The sequence below is a fragment of the Bombina bombina genome, chromosome 3 (genome assembly GCF_027579735.1).
Source record: "Bombina bombina isolate aBomBom1 chromosome 3, aBomBom1.pri, whole genome shotgun sequence".
Lineage (NCBI taxonomy): Eukaryota > Metazoa > Chordata > Amphibia > Anura > Bombinatoridae > Bombina > Bombina bombina.
In genome coordinates, this window is record NC_069501.1 from 12,691,161 (window position 1) to 12,713,332 (window position 22,172).

Sequence of the window (22,172 nt, forward strand, 5' to 3'; positions counted from 1 at the left end):
TCAACGTAGAATCTAGCACAAACTTACTTCACCACCTCCATCGGAGGCAAAGTTTGTAAAACTGAATTGTGGGTGTGGTGAGGGGTGTATTTATAGGCATTTTAAGGTTTGGGAAACTTTGCCCCTCCTGGTAGGAATGTATATCCCATACGTCACTAGCTCATGGACTCTTGCTAATTACATGAAAGAAACATAATTTATGTAAGAACTTACCTAATAAATTAATTTCTTTCATATTGGCAAGAGTCCATGAGCTAGTGACGTATGGGATATACATTCCTACCAGGAGGGGCAAAGTTTCCCAAACCTCAAAATGCCTATAAATAAACCCCCACCACACCCACAATTCAGTTTAACGAATAGCCAAGAAGTGGGGTGATAAGAAAGGAGCGAAAGCATCAACAAGGAATTGGAATAATTGTGCTTTATACAAAAAAAATCATAACCACCACAAAAACATAATTTATGCTTACCTGATAAATTTATTTCTCTTGTGGTGTATCCAGTCCACGGATCATCCATTACTTGTGGGATATTCTCCTTCCCAACAGGAAGCTGCAAGAGGATCACCCACAGCAGAGCTGTCTATATAGCTCCTCCCCTAACTGCCACCTCCAGTCATTCGACCGAAGACAAGCAAGAGAAAGGAGAAATCATAGGGTGCAGTGGTGACTGTAGTTTAAAATTAAATATACATGCCTTAAAATGACAGGGCGGGCCGTGGACTGGATACACCACAAGAGAAATAAATTTATCAGGTAAGCATAAATTATGTTTTCTCTTGTAAGGTGTTTCCAGTCCACGGATCATCCATTACTTGTGGGATACTAATACCAAAGCTATAGGACACGGATGAAGGGAGGGACAAGGCAGGTACCACTGCCTGCAAAACCTTTCTCCCAAAAATAGCCTCCGAAGAAGCAAAAGTATCAAATTTATAAAACTTTGAAAAAGTATGAAGCGAAGACCAAGTCGCCGCCTTGCAAATTTTTTCAACAGAAGCCTCATTTTTAAAAGCCCATGTGGAAGCCTCAGCTCTAGTAGAATGAGCTGTAATCCTTTCAGGAGGCTGCTGGCCAGCAGTCTCATAAGCTAAGCGTATTATACTTCTTAGCCAAAATGAAAGACAAGTTGCCGAAGCCTTTTGGCCTCTCCTCTGCCCAGAGTACACAACAAACAAAACAGATGTTTGACGAAAATCTTTAGTAGCTTGTAAATAAAACTTTAAAGCACGAACCACGTCAAGATTGTGTAAAAGACGTTCCTTCTTTGAAGAAGGATTAGGACACAGTGACGGAACCACAATCTCCTGATTGATATTCTTATTAGATACCACCTTAGGTAAAAAAACAGGTTTTCGTACGCAAAACTACCTTATCTGCATGGAAGATCAGATAAGGGGAATCACACTGTAAGGCAGATAACTCGGAAACTCTACGAGCCGAGGAAATAGCTACCAAAAACAAAACTTTTCAAGATAAAAACTTGATATCTATGGAATGAAGAGGTTCAAACGGAACCCCTTGAAGAACTTTAAGAACCAAATTTAAACTCCATGGCGGAGCAACTGGTTTAAACACAGGCTTGATTCTAACTAAAGCCTGACAAAACGCTTGAACGTCTGGAACATCCGCCAGAAACTTGTGCAAAAGAATAGACAGAGCAGAAATCTGTCCCTTTAAGGAACTAGCTGACAATCCCTTTCCAATCCTTCTTGGAGAAAAGATAATATCCTGGGAATCCTGACTTTACTCCATGAGTAACCCTTGGATTCACACCAATAAAGATATTTACGCCATATCTTATGATAGATTTTCCTGGTGACAGGCTTTCGTGCATGAATTAAGGTATCAATGACTGACTCGGAGAAGCCACGCTTTGATAAAATCAAGCGTTCAATCTCCAAGCAGTCAGTCTCAGAGAAATTAGGTTTGGATGGTTGAAAGGACCCTGAAGTAGAAGGTCCTGTCTTAGAGGCAGAGTCCATGGTGGAAAGGACATGTCCACCAGATCTGCATACCAAGTCCTGCGTGGCCACGCAGGTGCTATCAAAATCACTGATGCTCTCTCCTGCTTGATTTTGGCAATCAGACGAGGGAGCAGAGGAAACACATAAGCCAAATTGAAGGATCAAGGCGCTGCTAGAGCATCTATCAGCGCTGCCTTGGGATCCCTGGAACTGGATCCGTAACAAGGAAGTTTGGCGTTCTGGCGAGACGCCATGAGATCCAGTTCTGGTTTGCCCCAACGTTGAATCAATTGTGCAAACACCTCTGGATGAAGTTCCCCTTCCCCCGGATGAAAAGTCTGTCCGCCTCCCAGTTTTCTACCCCTGGGATATGGATAGCTGATAGGTGGCAAGAGTGAATCTCTGCCCGACGAATTATCTTTGAAACTTCCAACATCGCTAGGGAACTCCTTGTTCCCCCTTGATGATTGATGTAAGCTACAGTCGTGATGTTGTCCGACTGAAATCTGATGAACCTCATTGTCGCTAGCTGAGGCCAAGCCTGAAGAGCATTGAATATTGCTCTTAGTTCCAGAGTGTCTCCTCCTGAGCCCACGATCCCTGAGCCTTCAGGGAGTTCCAGACTGCCCCCCAGCCCAGAAGGCTGGCATCTGTTGTTACTATTGTCCAGTCTGGCCTGCGAAAGGTCATTCCTTTGGACAGATAGACTTGAGATAGCCACCAGAGAAGAGAATCCCTGGTCTCTTGATCCAGATTTAGTAGAGGGGACAAATCTGTGTAATCCCCATTCCACTGACTGAGCATGCAGAGTTGCAGCGGTCTGAGATGTAGGCGGGCAAACGGCACTATGTCCATTGCCGCTACCATTAAGCCGATTACTTCCATACACTGAGCCACTGAAGGGCGAGAAGTAGAATAAAGAACACGGCAGGAATTTAGAAGTTTTGACAAACTGGTCTCTGTCAGGTAAATCTTCATTTCTACAGAATCTATCAGAGTTCCTAAGAAGTAAACTCTTGTGAGAGGGGATAGAGAACTCTTCTTTTCGTTCACTTTCCACCCATGCGACCTCAGAAATGCCAGAACGATGTCCAAATGAGACTTGGCAATTTGGAAATTTGACGCCTGTATCAGAATGTCGTCTAAATAAGGGGCTACTGCTATGCCCCGCGGCCTTAGGACCGCCAGAAGTGACCCCAGAACCTTCGTAAAAATTCTTGGGGCTGTAGCTAACCCAAAGGGAAGAGCTACAAACTGGTAATGCCAGTCTAGGAAGGCAAACCTGAGAAACAGATGATGATCTTTGTGTATCGGAATGTGATGATAAGCATCCTTTAAATCCACTGTAGTCATATATTGACCCTCCTGGATCATAGGTAGGATGGTACGAATAGTCTCCATCTTGAAGGATGGGACCCTGAGAAATCTGTTTAGAATCTTGAGATCTAAGATTGGTCTGAAGGTTCCCTCTTTCTTGGGAACCACAAACAGATTTGAATAGAAACCTTGCCCCTGTTCCTCCTTTGGAACTGGGTGGATCACTCCCATAACTAGGAGGTCTTGAACACAATGTAAGAATGCCTCTCTCTTTATCTGGTTTGCAGATAATTGTGAAAGGTGAAATCTCCCTTTTGAAGGGGAAGCTTTGAAGTCCAGAAGATATCCCTGGGACACTATTTCCAACGCCCAGGGATCCTGGACATCTCTTGCCCAAGTCTGGGCGAAGAGAGCAAGTCTGCCCCCTACTAGATCCGTTACCGGATCAGGGGCCAAACCTTCATGCTGTCTTAGAGGCAGCAGCAGGCTTATTGGCCTGCTTACCTTTGTTCCAGGCCTGGTTAGGTCTCCAGACCGACTTGGACTGGGCAAAAGTTCCCTCTTGTTTTGTATTAGAGGAAGTTGATGCCCCGCTCATTTTAAAGTTTCGAAAGGCACGAAAATTAGTCTGTTTGGCCCCTGATTTGTTAGACCTATCCTGAGGAAAGGCATGGCCTTTTCCTCCAGTGATGTCAGAAATGATCTCCTTCAATCCAGGCCCGAATAGGGTCTGCCCCTTGAAGGGAATATTAAGAAGCTTAGACTTTGAAGTAACGTCAGCTGACCATGATTTAAGCCATAGCGCCTTACGCGCCTTACGCGCCTGAATAGCAAAACCAGAATTCTTAGCCGTTAATTTAGTCAAATGAACAACGGCATCAGAAACAAATGAATTGGCTAGCTTAAGTGCTCTAAGCTTGTCAAGTATATCATCCAATGGGGTCTATACCTGTAAAGCCTCTTCGAGAGACTCAAACCACAAGGCCGCCGCAGCAGCAGTGACTGGGGCAATGCATGCAAGAGGCTGTAGAATAAAACTTTGTTGAATAAACATTTTTTTAAGGTAACCCTCTTTTTATCCATTGGATCTAAGAAAGCACAACTGTCCTCAACAGGAATAGTAGTACGCTTAGCTAGGGTAGAAACTGCTCCCTCTACTTTAGGGACCGTCTGCCATAAGTCCCGTGTAGCGGCATCTATTGGAAACATTTTCTTAAAAATAGGAGGGGGAGAGAACGTTACACCTGGTCTATCCCATTCCTTAGTAATAATTTCTGAAAACCTTATAGGTATTGGAAAAACATCAGTGTAAACAGGCACTGCATAGTATTTATCCAATCTGCACAATTTCTCTGGCACTGCAATGGTGTCACAGTCATTCAGAGCAGCTAAAACCTCTCTGAGCAACACGCGGAGGTGTTCAAGCTTAAATTTAAATGTTGCCATATCAGAATCAGGTTGAATAATCTTCCCTGAGTCAGAAACATCACCCACAGAAAGTAGCTCTCCTTCCTCAGCTTCTGCATATTGTGCGGGGGTATCAGACATAGCTACTAAAGCGTCAGTGTGCTCTGTATTTCTTCTAACTCCAGAGCTGTCTCACTTTCCTCGTATACCCAGCTAGTCTGGATAATACCGCTGTCAGTGTATTATCCATGACTGCCGCCATGTCTTGTAAAGTAAACGCCATGGGCGCGCTAGATGTACTTGGCGCCTCTCGAGCGCGAGTCCCTTGAGCGAGAGACAATGGTTCTGACACGTGGGCCGAGTTAGTCGGCATAACTTCCCCCTTGTCAGTTTCCTCTGGTAATAAATCTTTTAAAGACAGAATATGGTCTTTATAACTTAAAGTGAAATCAGTACATTTGGTACACATTCTAAGAGGGGGTTCCACCATGGCTTCTAAACATAATGAACAAGGAGTTTCCTCTATGTCAGACATGTTTAAACAGACTAGCAAAGAGACCAGTAAGCTTGAAAAACACTTTAAAGAAAGTTAACAAGCAAAAAATAAAAACGGTACTGTGCCTTTAAGAAAAATAAAAAAGGTCAGAATTTGAAAAAAACAGTGATAAAAAGCAGTAAATCAAACGAAATTTTTACAGTGTGTATAATAGGCTAACAGAGCATTGCACCCACTTGCAAATGGATGATTAACCCCTTAGTTTCAAAAACGGATCAAAAAAACGAAATAAACGTTTTTTAACAGTCACAATAAACTGCCACAGCTCTGCTGTGGCCCTACCTTCCCATACAATCGACTTTGGAAAGCACCAAAACCCTTCAGAGAGGTCCTAAGCATTCAGGGGACTCCTTCAGGGAAACTGGATGTCTCAGTCTGCAAAAGCTAATGCGCATTTAGGCGCGAAATTAGGCCCCTCCCAATCAGGTATACACAGTTAGAGGCCTAACAAAACTATGCCTAGGCAAATTTTTAGCCAGCCATGTGGAAAAAACTGGGCCCCAATAAAGTTTTATCACCAAAATGCATATAAAAAATGTTTAAGCACTTCCAGCAAACATTTTATATTTCAGTAGTTGAAGAAATAATAAGGGTATTACCTTTAACAGCAAGCATGATACTAGTTGTTATTAAATCACTGTAATCAGGCTTACCTCAGATAAATCCGGTATCAACAGCATTTTCTAGCATATTCATTTCTCTAGAAAAATTTAAACTGCACATACCTCATAGCAGGATACCCTGCATGCCATTCCCCAAGCTGAAGTTACCTCTCTCTTCAGTAATGGATCTTAGTTACAACCTGCTAAGATCATCAAAGAGCACAGGCAGACTCTTCTTCTTTTCTGCCTGAGACCAAAATAGTACAACTCCGGTACCATTTGAAAATAACAAACTTTTGAATTGAAGAAAAAACAACTAAATTACACCACATCTCTCTAACTGCATCCATGCTTGTCGAGAGCTCCAAGAGAATGACTGGAGGTGGCAGTTAGGGGAGGAGCTATATAGACAGCTCTGCTGTGGGTGATCCTCTTGCAGCTTCCTGTTGGGAAGGAGAATATCCCACAAGTAATGGATGATCCGTGGACTGGATACACCTTACAAGAGAAAAGGGTGGGCCTCATGGACTCTTGCCAATATGAAAGAAAATAATTTATCAGGTAAGTTCTTACATAAATTATGTTTTTCTTTCATGTAATTGGCAAGAGTCCATGAGCTAGTGACGTATGGAATAGCAAATACCCAAGATGTGGAACTCCACGCAAGAGTCACTAGAGATGGAGGGATAAAAATAAAGACAGCCAATTCCGCTGAAAAATTAATCCACAACCCAAATCAAAAGTTTTAATCTTTATAATGAAAAAACCCCCTGAAATTATAAGCAGAAGAATCAAACTGAAACAGCTGCCTGAAGAACTTTTCTACCAAAAACTGCTTCTGAAGAAGAGAAAACATCAAAATGGTAGAATTTAGTAAAAGAATGCAAAGAAGACCAAGTCGCTGCTTTGCAAATCTGATCAACAGAAGCTTCATTCTTAAAAGCCCAGGAAGTAGAAACTGACCTAGTAGAATGAGCCGTAATCCTCTGAGGCGGGGATTTACCCGTCTCCAAATAAGCATGATGCCAAAGAAATGGCAGAAGCCTTCTGACATTTCCTAGAACCAGAAAAGATAACAAATAGACTAGAAGTCTTTCTGAAATCTTTAGTAGCTTCAACATAATATTTCAAAGCTCTTACCACATCCAAAGAATGTAAAGATCTCTCCAGAGAATTCTTAGGATTAGGACACAACGAAGGGACAACAATTTCTCTACTAATGTTGTTAGAATTCACAACTTTAGGTAAAAATTTAAATGAAGTCCGCAAAACCGCCTTATCCTGATGAAAAATCAGAAAAGGGGGGGTGGAGCTAACTGCCGATCTGAGTAGTCGCAGCAGAGTGCAGCTCCGCCAGAAAAAAGGAGAAAAAAGTTAATATAATTTGATTTACCCTGGCTAACAGCCCTAGATGTTCTGAAACTTATCACTACAAACCCTCACTTGCACCCGGGACTTGTGAAATCACTTACTGGACCCTCTTTATTATATGCAAGCGGGATAACTATACTGGGAGCAGTACATTTGAACCGGAGAGACCTGGTGATGAGACGAACAGCCCCCTGGTGATGAGACGAACAGCTCTCACACAGCACGCAGACTTATTTCAAGTCCGGCAATTACCGCAGTCAACACCCAGCTCCGGAGGGTCGGGGCTCCACTCCGGAGCTGAAGGGGAGTCATCTGCTTTGACCGCCGGACAGAGATCTAAGAACCAGGGGAGAGCACAAGACTACCTTGCACGGGATATCGCTCAGGCCCCCACAGAAGCTGTCGGTGAGTCTTTTGGCCATCGCAGCCCCAGAGATCCGTTTCCTTGCAGTGCGGAGGTGGAGGGCGGAGGCGGTAAGTGTAACAGATTGTAATCGCCTTAAACTTAGCATTGGGCCTGTGGCGCGAAAATCCACCATCTTACCTCCCCTAAGACCGGCCGAAGATAGTGCAGTGTCAGGCCTCAATAAGCATCCTGGTCCACAGCCCCTCTAAAGACAGCACACTGGGTAACAATACCGGGGACCATAAAGGCCCTTTCATCACTGACAAACATAGGCCGCAGCCTAGATTATCCTGGGGACTAAACTAACTCTCACAGAAAGAGCCTAATTCATTGTATCACTACTGGCGTATAACTCAGTTTCCTCCCTACTGTATGACCCCAGGCTTGCAAATTATAGGAGATATCTGTGGCATAGGACAATCTTTAATAACAGCAACGCAGGCTTGATTAACACTTGTGACAACCTCATTAACCTACTGAGGAGTCTCTGTTAATGTGGTGCTATCTTATGTTACTGGACTGAGTTCATGAACGTTATCCCCCCCTGCACCGGAACCTGCAACCTTATAGTGTTCACATCACTTAAGCAAGACGCTTACATAAGGGCTACAATGCTACTTAGAGAAGCCACGTGGATAATAGCCTTGTACATTTGACAAAAGTGCGGTTGGGGGTTTAAAGATACTTTGGAAGTGAAAACATAGCTGGATAGCTCTTACTCATACAGCCCATAAGTAAGCCTTGAGGACTGTTTTACCTCTATCTGGGAACCCTTACATAAGCAAACAGAGCCAGAGACAGGCCCAACCACCTGGTGGCGCATCTACATTAAAAACTAAGAAGTTTCATCTAGTACTGCCCAGCAATTGCAAGTGTTACCCCCCTCCCTGCCATTTCCCACCAGATACTGCTGGTGGGTCATATCCTCATCCCCTTTACCCACTTCGTCGATAGGAGACACATACCCTGGGGAGAGGGGTATATACTAAAGGCTGCAATTACCATATCTCCCGCTCTGGGAAATAGAGGCTGAACATATATAAAGAATACACTTCAAGGAGAAGGGCCCACTTTTTCTTTTCTCCCTGCAGTAGACATAACTGTCCATACAAGCCAAGACATCAGACCTAAAGACTCCCAGACTAGACTGTCCTCACCAGAGCGTTCCTCTTCATCTGGAGGAAACAGGCCATAACAACATGTAATTGAACACTAACTGTCCGTGGCTCCGCCGGCTAATGGGTTCTCACTAGCATATGTAAAATAAGCAGGCTCTCAGCAGTAGCTCACATATACCAATAAATAGTCTCACATCTCACAATAGCAAGATGTCACAGGCCCATAAAAGAAAGCAGAAGCCCCATGCTACACCAAAAAGAACTATGGTAGATCATTTTCAGCACCGCTCTAACACGGTCCAGGCAAGATCAGAAGATGAATACTCAGATACGGGGAGTGCCTCAGACACCCAGACCGGATCAATTTTAAAGCAAAAGGCCTCACAGGTCTTGGGGACATCCAGTAGCTCTAATAACAATATGATAGAAGCCATCCAATCCCTGTTAACTTCACATCATGATTCCTTAACTAAGAGATTCGACAGATCACATGCCGATTTGAAGAGAGATATCGGTCTCATAGGAGAGAGAACGGATGCGCTAGAGCGCAAACAAGAAGATTTTGCAATAGATCACACCAACCTTCTTAGCTACTCCCAATCCTTGGCCATTCAGATTACAGATTTGGAGCTGAAACTGGCAGATCTAGAGGACAGGTCGCGCCGCAACAATATACGCATTAAAGGCATACCGGAATCAGTTCTACCACAGGACCTTGAGAAATATCTACATGGCCTATTTGAAGCGGTGTTGGGGCCCGCGACAGGTGCTGATAATCTCATAGAGTACACAGAGCCCTTCTGGCACGAACAGCGGATGGCGGCCAGTCAAGAGATGCGATAGCGAGGCTTCACTACTATACCTACAGAGAAAAAATTGTCAGAGCTTTAACCAGAGACAAGCGTCTACCTGAAGAATATACAGGTCTGCAAAATTTACCCAGATCTTTCTACTCACACGCTACAGATTCGCAGGCACTTCCAGCCCTATACCAAAATACTGAGAGAGAGAGATCTGAAGTACAGATGGGGGCTCCCAGTAAGGCTATTTATTACCAAAGACGGTCACCAATACATGGCCTCTACCCCTCAACAGGCACGTGAGTTGTTACAAAAATGGAACTTGCTCCCTCCGGATGGAGTGGATCGCTCTCCCGATACGGAAACAAATTCTGGACTGAGGGCATCAGCCCCACCATGGAAGCCACTACCACAAAGATCCTCTGGTACTCCTGGAAATTCCAACGAGACCTTCAAGAAGCACAGAGACTATTGATCCACAACGAGATACAGACAAGTAGAGAGCCTACTTGCTTTCTTATTCTGCTTATTTTGTCCATCCTAATTGCTGTACCCTCTGAAGGGAGAAAATAAATCATCACAGGAGGGAGTGCTCTCCAATGCTTAAGGACTACCTTACAGGCTAAGCAGAATGAAGATGGGTGAGACCTAAGCAATCATATATTGTAGCTTGTTTGTTTGCCCAAGTAATGGACATTTGCCTTAGACCTTAAACATGTTTGTTTCCCTGTTGTTGCTCACATGTGAACTGTTTGTTGCACTGAGTTATTGATCACATACGTACTGTTATTTTATTGCACTGATTTATATACTAAGGCAATAAGACTGAACTTATGTCTGAATGCTCCCATTGAGTATATGACCCCCACCATCCTAGAGACTTAACCATGAGTCGGATATACACCCTGCCCATATCATATCTTAATACCCCCCTGCTAAGCCTTGACCTACACAGTGATTGCAGAGGCATTTAACCTAACTTAACTACGACTACCTTTCAAGATGACTAGCCTACCCTTGCTGAGACCCTTAGTTGTAAGTCCCTAACTCCTATGACCAGTAGATCCACAGTTGGTGACCTATAGGATAGTGGAAATTCCATGTCCTCTGGAGACCCAACTTCTTTAGACGCATGCTCATTACCTAAGCAATGCCTCCATCGATTAGCGAACTAAATGACTGTACTACAGGAAACTCTGGACTACAACCCTAATCCCCCTCCTAGTTAGTCCAAATACGACGGAGCACAGATCATGCCCCTGGTGAGAGCCGGATTATACAACACATAGGGCTCTATACAAGGTACAGTGGGTTAAATAATACCTAGAAAAGGAATGGTAGTTGATACACCACTAATTACTTTCCGCTATATCGATTAGTACTGTTTAAGGTCCCTCCTGTTGAGGTTAATGTTTATGTTATGAGGTTTACAGCATTGAATGTTTTATCATGTATGAAGTACATATGCAATACATATGCTTTTTCATTCCACAGATTTATAACCTGTATTTTAAGTCGGCGGGGCCATGGACCCCTCTCCGCTTAGCTCCCCCCCCAACATATTAGTTGTGCCCCACTGGCATAGACCGGTTGGTGCACTCATTGCGAAAGTGTATACTTACCACTTTTGACCAGTCATAGAGGTTTTCTTTTATAATACCTCTCATTTAAAATATATCACATTCTCCTAGCCCTCACAGTGTAAGATTAGTCCCCTACATTTGACTGCTAGACTGATTTTTTTTACCCTAAGTAACCCAGGTAGCCCCCCCCCACCACTCTCATAATGGTCCCGATACGCATAGCTACACTGAACGCGCAAGGCTTAAATTCCCCCACTAAGAGGAAATTATTGCAGCGATATCTCTTAACACACAAAATACACATGTTCCTACAGGAAACGCACTGGATGGGGGAACCTCGAATTTCTGGGGTTTCCCGGTATTACCCAGTGTGTGAAACTGCCTCCAACTCATAAGGCAAGACTAAAGGAGTTGCCATTTTGATCAGTAGAGACTTGTCCTTTAAAATGGAGTATGTTGAAAGAGATAGTGAAGGTAGGTTTCTGTTACTTATTTGTTCGCTCAATAACACACTGTTCACACTAGTCTCACTATACGCGCCTAATTCCAAACAAGTTCCCTTCCTCCGTAAGCTCTTAGCGCATATAGAAAAGATTAAAAGGGGACACCTAATCATTGGGGGAGACTTCAACATGGTCTGGGACCCAGCCAAAGACAAACAGTCCACCATCTCGACACACTCTGACAGAAACATCTCATCTACCTCCAACGCCTTCCGGAAACTCATATACCAACACAACCTCTATGACGCTTGGAGATGCTTGGCACCCTCAGTAAAAGACTTTACACACCACTCAAAGGCCCACAATTCATATTCCAGACTGGATTATATATTCTGCGATTCTTGTTCTCTGGACCAACTTATTAACCCTACCATTAGACCGTGTACATGGTCAGACCACGACATGGTCTGCTTAGATTTCACTAAGCTACAAGCCCTGACTAATAGGCCACCATTGCGACTCCCTGAGCAATGGCTATCTGACATAGAACTTCCAGCACTCCAGGAGGTTGTGAAGGAGTTCCTATCACATAATGACACAGGAACCACTGACATCAACATGGTTTGGGCCGCCCTTAAAGCATACCTACGTGGGCACTTTATTAAAAAAATGGCCCGACTACGCAAAGAGAATAGCCGGCCCTTAGCAAAGCTATATGGAGATCTTCGCACCCTTGAACAGACGAACAAAATGAGTCCTAGCACTCAAGAAGCCCGCCAAATTGGACTTATTAGGGAAGAAATCTCCAAGAGAGATTTGTCCCGGGTTCAGGAGAATTTACATAAGCTCAAACAATTGTATTATCACAAAGGAAATAGGGCAGACAAACTTCTAGCCAACAAGCTACGCATGCGCACACTACAGAAAAGGATACCTCACATAACGTCGCGCAGTGGTGTGGTACACTCTCCCAAAGAAATAGGCGCAGAGTTCGCTAATTACTACTCTTCCCTATACAATCTTGAGATATCAGAAGCAGCTGGCAAATCTGACCGTAGCGGCATCCTCAGATTTTTAGAAACACTACCTGTGCCCACTCTACCTGAGGAATCTAGGGCCGAGTTGCAAAGACAGTTCACATCAGCGGAGATCAAAGTAGCCATAGAAGACCTTGCACCCCACAAGGCCCCTGGGCCAGATGGATTCACGGTTATGTTCTATCGAGCACTCAGCCCGATTATAACCCTGATATTACTCCGACTGTTCCAAAATGCAGCGACTAAGGGTGCCTTTCTGGCAGAATTCCTAGAAGCAAACATTACCACAATTCACAAGGAAGATAAAGACCCACTACTGTGCTCAAGCTACAGGCCCATCTCACTCATCAATGTAGATGCAAAAATCTATGCTAAAATATTGGCTAATAGACTAGGGAAGCACCTACAGACAATTATACACCTAGATCAAGTGGGCTTTGTCCAAGGGAGACAGGGCTCCGATAATACTCGGCGCCTTTTAAATATTTTCTCGGAGGCCGCGGATATGGGACTTCCTGTACTCACCCTGTCATTTGATGCCGAAAAGGCCTTTGACAGGGTGAGGTGGGACTACTTATTTCAAACCCTATCAGCGTTTGGAATACCGGACTCTTTCATTACAGCGACCAAGGCACTGTACTCGGCCCCCACTGCAGTTGTTAGGGGGTTGGGATTCTGCTCCCCTAAGATCACAATTAGTAACTGAACCAGACAGGGATGCCCTCTCTCCCCTCTACTCTTTGTCCTGGCTATTGAGCCCCTGGCAATTGCAATTAGAGAGTCGACACTGATTAATGGCGTGCAGATGCATGATACCCCTCAGAAGCTCGCACTATTTGCAGACGACCTTACGGTCTTTCTTTCCGACCCAGCTGATTCTATCCCCCCGCTAATGGCCCTTTTCAAACAATTCGGGGAAATTTCTTATTACAAACTCAATGTGACCAAGACGGAGGCCTACTCCATTAATATCCCACAGAATGAAAGGGAAGGGATCCAGCTTGCCTACTCCTTCAAGTGGTCCTGCAAAGGAGTCCGCCACTTGGGAGTCTTTCTTTCCCATAAAAAGTCGGTGGTGATCAAGGACAACTTTGAAACGCTACTAACAACCGTCACTTCGGAGCTTAATTCTAAAAGATATAGTGAAATATCTTGGATGGGCAGAATAGCGGCTCTTAAGATGATGATTTACCAAAGCTCACCTATCTGTTCCGCTGTATTCTGATGCCAGTCCCATATACGCTGATATATAGAGGAAGAGACTACTCCAAAAACAATTCATATGGATGCTTGGGAGAGAGATTTGCAGGCCACGTTTACACCAGATGCCTGGGGCAAGGCCATTAGCTTAACGAAAAAAGCAACCCATTGCGTCACTTTATATGAATTATACTTCAAAGTAATCACCAGATGGCACTTAGTGCCCACAAAACTACAGAAGCTTTTTCCTGAACATTCACAGCAGTGCTGGAGAGAATGTGGGGAGCCGGGGTCCCCCATCCATGTTTGGTGGACCTGTCCTAAACTGACGACTTATTGGCAGAAACTCGAAAAGATCTGTAAAGAATTGGAGCTAACACCAACCTTGAGCCCAGCTCTGGCCATATTGCACCTAGGTGTGGACAAGCTCCCCAAAACCAAGCAAAAGCTTCTGATATATATCCTTATCTCTGCTAAATTGCTAATGGCTAGGAATTGGAAAAAGAGTCAACCCCCCCAGACAACAGAGTGTAATTGAGGGTGTGAACTATATTGAAAATATGGAAAATTACGTTGCTAGGGAACAAGAGCAACTGAACAATTACTGCTTAATTTGGGAACCGTGGGAAACCATGCTGACTCACCTAACCCCCACCTGAATACTCAGGAGTAGGAAGATGAATAGAAATGCACTCCCTCTAGCCACCTCAACCTCTAGCCCCCTCACTTGCCCCCTATCCCCTACACCTCCCTAGAAACTAAGATAGAAGCCCAACATCCTAACTAGCAGATAACGAGCGGAGAGGAGTCAGAGGCCCCCCCCCATACTAATAGGAGTCTGAGATGTAACATGATAGTTAAAACTACACTATTTAACCACTTCCATTGACTGGTTTGTTGTTCTAAGGATAACACCTTTGTAGAATGATATACGATTGTATACCCCTGAAAGTTCATTGTATATATAAAAGGTGACCTCTGTAAAAACGAGGCAGGGAGAAGTTTACATTCTCATTTGTAGTCTGCAGTTACAGAACCCTGCACATATAAAAATGTACCTTTCATGCTTTGCTGAATATTGATACTGTTTATATCTTTATTTGAGAAAGGTTGTATGTTAAAAATATGTCCCCAATAAAAAACGTTTCTTTAAAAAAAAGAAAAATCAGAAAAGGAGACTCACAAGAAAGAGTGGATGATTCAGAAACTCTTCTAGCTGAAGAGATGGCCAAAAGGAACAATACTTTCCAGGAAAGTAATATAATGTCCAAAGAATGCATAGGCTCAAATGGAGGAGACTGTAAAGCCCTCAAAACCAAATTAAGACTCCAAGGAGGAAAAATTGGCTTAATGACAGGGTTGATACGAAAAAAAGCATGAACAAAACAATGAATATCAGGAAGATTAGCAATCTTTCTGTGAAACAGAACAGAAAGAGCAGAGATTTGTCCTTTCAAGGAACTTGCAGACAAACCCTTATCTAAACCATCCTGAAGAAACTGTAAAATCCTAGGAATTCTAAAGAATGCCAAGAGAATTTATGAGAAGAACACCATGAAATGTAAGTCTTCCAAACTCGGTAATAAATCTTTCTAGACACAGATTTGCGAGCCTGCAACATAGTATTAATCACTGAGTCAGAGAAACCTCTATGACTAAGCACTAGGCGTTCAATCTCCATACCTTCAAATTTAATGATTTGAGATCCTGATGGAAAAACATAATTTATGCTTACCTGATAAATTCCTTTCTCCTGTAGTGTAGTCAGTCCACGGGTCATCCATTACTTATGGGATATTAACTCCTCCCTAACAGGAAGTGCAAGAGGATCACCCAAGCAGAGCTGCTATATAGCTCCTCCCCTCTACGTCACACCCAGTCATTCGACCAAAAACCAAACGATAAAGGAGAAACTATAGGGTGCAGTGGTGACTGGAGTATAATTTAAAATTTAGACCTGCCATAAAAAACAGGGCGGGCCGTGGACTGACTACACTACAGGAGAAAGGAATTTATCAGGTAAGCATAAATTATGTTTTCTCCTGTTAAGTGTAGTCAGTCCACGGGTCATCCATTACTTATGGGATACCAATACCAAAGCTAAAGTACACGGATGACGGGAGGGACAGGCAGGATCTTTACACGGAAGGAACCACTGCCTGAAGAACCTTTCTCCCAAAAACAGCCTCAGAAGAAGCAAAAGTGTCAAATTTGTAAAATTTGTAAAAAGTATGAAGAGAAGACCAAGTTGCAGCCTTGCAAATCTGTTCAACAGAGGCCTCATTCTTAAAGGCCCACGTGGAAGCCACAGCTCTTGTAGAATGAGCTGTAATTCTTTCAGGAGGCTGCTATCCAGCAGTCTCATAGGCTAAACGTATTATGCTACGAAGCCAAAAAGAGAGAGAGGTAGCAGATGCTTTTTGACCTCTCCTCTGTCCAGAATAAACGACAAACAGGGAAGAAGTTTGGCGAAAATCTTTAGTTGCCTGTAAATAAAATTTCAGGGCACAGACTACGTCTAGATTGTGCAGAAGTCGTTCCTTCTTTGAAGAAGGGTTAGGGCACAATGATGGAACAATAATCTCTTGATTGATATTCTTGTTAGTGACTACCTTAGGTAAGAACCCAGGTTTAGTACGCAGAACTACCTTGTCTGAATGAAAAATCAGATAAGGAGAATCACAATGTAAGGCCGATAACTCAGAGACTCTACGAGCCGAGGAAATAGCCATTAAAAACAGAACTTTCCAAGATAACAGCTTGATATCAATGGAATGAAGGGGTTCAAACGGAACACCCTGTAAAACGTTAAGAACTAAGTTTAAGCTCCACGGTGGAGCAACAGTCTTAAACACAGGCTTAATCCTGGCCAAAGCCTGACAAAAAGCCTTAACGTCTGGAACTTCTGACAGACGTTTGTGTAAAAGGATGGACAGAGCTGAGATCTGTCCCTTTAAAGAACTTGCAGATAAACCCTTTTCTAAACCTTCTTGTAGAAAAGACAATATCCTAGGAATCCTAACCTTACTCCATGAGTAACTCTTGGATTCGCACCAGTGTAAATATTTACGCCATATCTTATGGTAAATTTTCCTGGTAACAGGTTTCCTAGCCTGTATTAAGGTATCAATTACTGACTCTGAAAATCCACGCTTTGATAAAATCAAGCGTTCAATCTCCATGCAGTCAGCTTCAGAGAAATTAGATTTTGATGTTTGAAAGGACCCTGAATTAGAAGGTCCTGTCTCAGAGGCAGCGACCAAGGTGGACAGGATGACATGTCCACTAGATCTGCATACCAGGTCCTGCGTGGCCACGCAGGCGCTATTGGAATCACCGATGCTTTCTCCTGTTTGATCCTGGCAATCAATCGAGGAAGCATCGGGAAGGGTGGAAACACATAAGCCATGTTGAAGATCCAAGGTGCTGTCAGAGCATCTATCAGCGCCGCTCCCGGGTCCCTGGACCTGGATCCGTAACAAGGAAGTTTGGCGTTCTGGCGAGACGCCATGAGATCCAGATCTGGTTTGCCCCAACGTCGAAGTATTTGGGCAAAGACCTCCGGATGAAGTTCCCACTCCCCCGGATGAAAAGTCTGGCGACTTAGGAAATCCGCCTCCCAGTTCTCCACGCCTGGGATGTGAATCACTGACAGGTGGCAAGAGTGAGACTCTGCCCAGCGAATAATCTTTGAGACTTCCATCATCGCTAGGGAACTCCTTGTCCCTCCCTGATGATTGATGTAAGCCACAGTCGTGATGTTGTCCGACTGAAACCTGATGAACCTCAGAGTTGCTAACTGAGGCCAAGTCAGAAGGGCATTGAGAACTGCTCTCAATTCCAGAATGTTTATTGGAAGGAGACTCTCCTCCTGAGTCCATGATCCCTGAGCCTTCAGGGAATTCCAGACAGCGCCCCAACCTAAAAGGCTGGCGTCTGTTGTTACAATTGTCCAGTCTGGCCTGCTGAAGGGCATCCCCCTGGACAGATGCAGCCGAGAAAGCCACCATAGAAGAGAATCTCTGGTCTCTTGATCCAGATTCAGCATAGGGGACAAATCTGAGTAATCCCCATTCCACTGACTTAGCATGCACAATTGCAGTGGTCTGAGATGCAGGCGTGCAAAAGGTACTATGTCCATTGCGGCTACCATTAAGCCGATTACCTCCATGCATTGAGCCACTGACGGGTGTTGAATGGAATGAAGGACACGGCAAGCATTTAGAAGTTTTGTTAACCTGTCCTCTGTCAGGTAAATTTTCATTTCTACAGAATCTATAAGAGTCCCCAAGAAGGGAATTCTTGTGAGTGGTAATAGAGAACTCTTTTCTTCGTTCACTTTCCACCCATGCGACCATGCCAGTACCAACTCTGTATGAGACTTGGCAGTTTGGAAACTTGACGCTTGTATCAGAATGTCGTCTAGGTACGGAGCTACCGATATTCCTCGCGGTCTTAGTACCGCCAGAAGAGAGCCCAGAACCTTTGTAAAGATTCTTGGAGCCGTAGCTAACCCGAAGGGAAGAGCTACAAACTGGTAATGCCTGTCTAGGAAGGCAAACCTTAGATACCGGTAATGATCCTTGTGAATCGGTATGTGAAGGTAGGCATCCTTTAAATCTACTGTGGTCATGTACTGACCCCTTTGGATTATGGGTAAGATTGTCCGAATAGTTTCCATTTTGAACGATGGAACTCTTAGGAATTTGTTTAGGATCTTTAAATCCAATATTGGTCTGAAGGTTCCTTCTTTCTTGGGAACCACAAACAGATTTGAGTAAAACCCTTGTCCGTGTTCCGACCGCGGAACCGGATGGATCACTCCCATGAGTAAAAGATCTTGTACACAGCGTAGAAACGCCTCTTTCTTTATCTGGTTTGTTGACAACCTTAAAAGATGAAATCTCCCTTGTGGAGGAGAAGCTTTGAAGTCCAGAAGATATCCCTGAGATATGATCTCCAACGCCCAGGGATCCTGGACATCTCTTGCCCAAGCCTGGGCGAAGAGAGAGAGTCTGCCCCCCACTAGATCCGTTTCCGGATCGGGGGCCCTCACTTCATGCTGTCTTAGGGGCAGCAGCAGGTTTTCTGGCCTGCTTGCCCTTGTTCCAGGTCTGGTTAGGTTTCCAGCCTTGTCTTTAGCGAGCAACAGCTCCTTCCTGTTTTGGAGCAGAGGAAGTTGATGCTGCTCCTGCCTTGAAGTTACGAAAGGCACGAAAATTAGACTGTCTAGCCCTTGGTTTGGCTCTGTCTTGAGGCAGGGCATGGCCTTTACCTCCCGTAATATCAGCGATAATTTCTTTCAAACCGGGCCCGAATAATGTCTGCCCCTTGAAAGGTATGTTAAGCAATTTAGATTTAGAAGTCACATCAGCTGACCAGGATTTTAGCCACAGCGCTCTGCGCGCCTGAATGGCGAATCCGGAATTCTTAGCCGTAAGTTTAGTTAAAGTGACAGTCTACACCAGAATTTTTATTGTTTTAAAAGATAGATAATCTCTTTATTACCCATTCCCCAGTTTTGCATAACCAACACAGTTATATTAATATACTTTTAACCTCTGTGATTATCTTGTATCTAAGCCTCTGCAAACTGCCCCTTTATTTCAGTTCTTTTGACAGACTTGCAGTTTAGCCAATCACTGCCTGCTCCCAGATAACTTCACGTGCACGAGCACAGTGTTATCTATATGAAATACGTGAACTAACACCCTCTAGTGGTGAAAATCTGTTCAAATGCATTCTGAAAAGAGGTGGCCTTCAAGGTCTAAGAAATTAGCATATGAACCTCCTAGATTAAGCTTTCAACTAAGAATACCAAGAGAACAAAGCAAAATTGGCGATAAAAGTAAATTGGAAAATTGTTTAAAATTACATGCTCTATCTGAATCATGAAAGTTTATTTTGGCCTAGACTGTCCCTTTAAGTGTACTACGGCATCAGAAATAAAAGAATTAGCTAGCTTAAGGGTTTTAAGCTTGTGTGTAATCTCATCTAATGGAGCTGTGTCAAGGGTCTCTTCCAGAGACTCAAACCAAAAGGGGTTGCAATATAAAACCTTGTTGAACAAACATTTTCTTAAGGTAACCCTCTAATTTTTTATCCATTGGATCTGAAAAGGCACAGCTATCCTCCACCGGGATAGTGGTACGCTTAGCTAAAGTAGAAACTGCTCCCTCCACCTTAGGGACCGTTTGCCATAAGTCCCGTGTGGTGGCGTCTATTGGAAACATTTTTCTGAATATAGGAGGGGGTGAGAAAGGCACACCGGGTCTATCCCACTCCTTAGTAACAATTTCAGTAAGTCTCTTAGGTATAGGAAAAACGTCAGTACTCGTCGGTACCGCAAAATATTTATCCAACCTACACATTTTCTCTGGGATTGCAACTGTGTTACAATCATTCAGAGCCGCTAACACCTCCCCTAGTAATACACGGAGGTTTTCCAGCTTAAACTTAAAATTTGAAATGTCTGAATCCAGTTTATTTGGATCAGATCCGTCACCCACAGAATGAAGCTCTCCGTCTTCATGTTCTGCAAATTGTGACGCAGTATCAGACATGGCCCTAGCATTATCAGCGCACTCTGTTCTCACCCCAGAGTGGTCTCGTTTACCCCTAAGTTCTGGCAATTTAGACAAAACTTCAGTCATAACATTAGCCATGTCTTGTAAAGTGATTTGTAATGGCCGCCCTGATGTACTTGGCGTTACAATATCACGCACCTCCTGAGCGGGAGATGCAGGTACTGACACGTGAGGCAAGTTAGTCGGCATAACTTCCCCCTCGTTGTCTGGTGAATGTTGCTTAACATGTACAGATTGGCTTTTATTTAAAGTAGCATCAATGCAATTAGTACATAAATTTCTATTGGGCTCCACCTTGGCCTTTGAACATATTGCACAAAGATTCCTCTGTGTCAGACATGTTTAAACAAACTAGCAATTAGACTAGCAAGCTTGGAAAATACTTTTCAACTGAATTTACAAGCAATATAAAAAACGTTACTGTGCCTTTAAGAAGCACACAAAAAAAAAACAAAAAAAAAAAAACTGTCACTTTGATATAACAATGAACCGGTTTAGTTATAGCAATCAATTTTTCATATGAAATGCATTAATTTAGCAAAGGATAGCACCCATCAGCAAATGGATTATTAACCCCTTAATACCAAAAAAACGATTGACAAATAAATACGTTTTTTTATCACAGTCAAAGCACAGTCTCACAGGTCTGCTGTGAGTGATTACCTCCCTCAAACTAGTTTTGGAGACCCCTGAGCTCTGTAGAGACGTCCTGGATCATGCAGGGAGAATAAGGAAGACTGACTGAATTTTTAATGCGTAGTAAAAGCGCCAAAAATAGGCCCCTCCCACTCTTAATACAGCAGTGGGGAAGCTCAGTAACTGATTTTATACAAAATAAATGACAGCCAAGTGGAAAATAATGCCCATAAATTTTCACCAAGTACCTCAGAGAAAAAAAACGATTAACCTGTCAGTAAACGTTTTAAATATATGAAATAAGAATAAAAGCCTGTTGCTAGTCGCTATCACTGCAGAGAGGCTAGAGTTATATGTATACAGTATTTTCTTAGTGAAGTGCCATTCCCCAGAAATACTTTGGTGCCAACATACATACATAACAGCCTGATACCAGTTACTACTACTGCATTTAAGGCTGTACTTACATTATATCGGTATTAGCAGTAATTTCTCAGTCAATTCCATTCCTTAGAAAATAATATACTGCAATATACCTCTTTGCAGGTGAACCCTGCCCGCTGTCCCCTGTTCTGAAGTTACCTCGCTCCTCAGAATGGCCGAGAACAGCAAATGGATCTTAGTTACGTCCGCTAAGATCATACACAAACTCAGGTAGATTCTTCTTCTAATACTGCCTGAGAACAAACAACACACTCCGGTGCTGTTTAAAATAACAAACTTTTGATTGAAGCAATAAAAAACTAAATTTAATAACCACACTCCTCTCACACATCCTATCTATTAGTTAGGTGCAAGAGAATGACTGGGTGTGACGTAGAGGGGAGGAGCTATATAGCAGCTCTGCTTGGGTGATCCTCTTGCACTTCCTGTTAGGGAGGAGTTAATATCCCATAAGTAATGGATGACCCGTGGACTGACTACACTTAACAGGAGAAAAAGGACCTTGAGATAGAAGGTCTGGCCTTAACTGAAGTGGCCAAGGTTGGCAACTGGACATCCGAACAAGATCCGCATACCAAAACCTGTGTGGCCATGCTGGAGCCACCAGCAGTACAAATGAACGCTCCATTATGATTTTGGAAATCACTCTTGGAAGAAGAACTAGAGGCGGAAAGAGATAAGCAGGTTGATAATTCC